Source organism: Xyrauchen texanus, chromosome 9 (assembly GCF_025860055.1).
Source record: "Xyrauchen texanus isolate HMW12.3.18 chromosome 9, RBS_HiC_50CHRs, whole genome shotgun sequence".
NCBI classification, from domain to species: domain Eukaryota; kingdom Metazoa; phylum Chordata; class Actinopteri; order Cypriniformes; family Catostomidae; genus Xyrauchen; species Xyrauchen texanus.
Genome location: NC_068284.1, coordinates 44207826 through 44210034, shown reverse-complemented (window position 1 = coordinate 44210034; position 2209 = coordinate 44207826). Strand labels below are relative to the sequence as shown.

The following is a 2209-nucleotide window of genomic DNA, read 5'->3' as shown; positions in this document are numbered from 1 at the left end:
GGCTTTGTTTGGAAAGTGTTAATAGATCATTGTGTTCTTTGCTAAGAAGGAAATAAATGTATTTTGACAGGGAAAGAAGTATACAGTATATAGAGTGAAATTTCAGCACTTTTCAAATCTGCGATTTAATCACGATAAACTATGAAAAATTGTGTGAATAATCGTTATTAAAAAATGTAATCGACTGACAGCACAAGTCTTTATGTTTATTGCAAATTATTCAAAATACACTTTGTTTGAGACACGGAAACGTCTCGATTGCATCATTCGCAGATTGAAGTGGGCGGTCATTGCTGAGCTGTTTTCACACACTTTGTTTGCTGCGACTTTCCGATTGGTGGTTTTCACTGCAGTGACAGCATCATTTTATAACTACAAATGTATCTATTAAACACAGTTTTTTTTTTTATGAAGTATAAATAATGTGGACCGATGGCTTCAGCAGAAGCATATACCTTCCATTAAAAACCTTGCAGCTCACGGTAGGTCTTAAGGTAGGAAATCAGTAAAAAACCAGCTCCTCTGTGGAGAAAATGAATGTGATTTTGACTTCCACAACCCGACTGTTGCACTCTAAAGCATAGCGCTAGCAACATCAAAGACACTTACTGATAAATTTATACATTAATGCTCTGTAAATTGCTTTGGAAAGTGTTTGCCAAATATGTTAGTAAATGTCATTAGAAGAAGAAAGCTTTTGCCACATATTGACATTTTTAAAGACCTTGATCAGTATTAACATGTTGTAGGATTTCTTTAATAATTTTAAATATCCCATTTATATAAAAATCTACATGTGAAAACCACCAAATGGCAAGACACGATGAAGAGGACAGCAAATGTTTTCCTGACACTTCGTCTGAGCTCAGGAATTGGATTTTACCACTATGGATTTCCGGGGCGTTACTTCTGCTACTCATGGTGTTAACCTGGAGGATCAAACGCAAACACAGTCAGTTCTCACATTTATATTTTCAATTCAAACAAGTACTACATGGTTGATTCCCCAAAAATCTGATTTGACAGGATTTATTGCATTCTCACATTTTAGTCACCATGAATGACACTTGTTTTTCCTCAAGCTATTTGTGTACTTTGAATAAGAATGTTTTTCTTTGTTGTATTATAATAGAAGTCTTCTTTTTTTTAAGATGGAGCTTTGCTCACACAAGCACCCGATGCCACTTCAATGGTGTGTCTAAACAGCAGCACTTTAAAATGAAATATCTGCATGTCAGACATATGTAATTTCCATAGTAAGCTTTTTAACTTACACTATATGAATAATCATTTACAGTTCCATGTTTTCTCTAATATTGCACAGACAGAGGGTCATCTCTACTATGACACAGTGGTCTTCAAGAAAGGAAAGGATGCCGAACTAGACCAAGACCAGTTCTCCATTGTAAGCATTAGTGCATTGTTGGTAACTAACATCAATGCTACTTCAGGCATGAACAACCACCTGGAACCAGTGTGGAATTTTAATATAATGATATATAAAACAGATTATCTCAAAAGATTAAACTGACAAGAGATAATGAAGAAATCATGTTTTGCAACCCCAATTATTTTTTTAATGGCTGATTCTTAAAATACTACCCAACTATGTTGTTACAGCCTTGCTGTACATAAAATTAATATTTTAGCATAAAAATTAAGGCTGTCGATTTAACGCGTTAATTCAGTGCGATTAATTTTACAAAAATAATGCGTTAAAAAAATTAACGCATTTAATCGCACTTCCCCCAGACCATAAGGAAGATTCCTGAGAAATGCAAGCTTGTAGAACCACCTGTTTACTGTAGAGGGCAGTAAGTGAAACTTCAGCTGTATGAGCAACACACAGTTTATACAGTGAAGAAACACTTCAGTAGGTGTGAAAATGCGATCTAAGGGATCTCAAGATGTGTTTAAAGATTGAGTATTAAACTATATTTAACTTGACACAGTGACCTAAACATTTTATGTTTATGATGCAACACACCCGAGACGCTACACAAGCACGTCTGACGCAGGGTGTGGCTGGATTGAGATGGTGCGAAATTTGGAAATTACCCCATAAATATCTAATCACAAATAAAATCAAATAAATTTCCTTCAAACTTATTTATAAGTACTACCCCACTAATTATTTTCTTGTAGAGAGATTTAATTGTGATGTCAATATATTCTGTAAATTTTGTGGTCTGCAGGCGGAAACATTTTT

The 2209-nt window shown here is 34.6% G+C and overlaps 1 long non-coding RNA gene across 1 annotated transcript; it reads left to right on the top strand.

Annotated features, from left to right (window-relative positions):
• The first annotated feature begins 781 nt into the window (after nucleotides 1-781).
• Nucleotides 782-1378, top strand: LOC127649077 (uncharacterized). Its single transcript, XR_007971256.1, has 3 exons — nucleotides 782-952; nucleotides 1152-1192; nucleotides 1325-1378. It is a non-coding gene; the product is annotated as an uncharacterized LOC127649077 (long non-coding RNA).
• The last annotated feature ends 831 nt before the right edge of the window (nucleotides 1379-2209 follow it).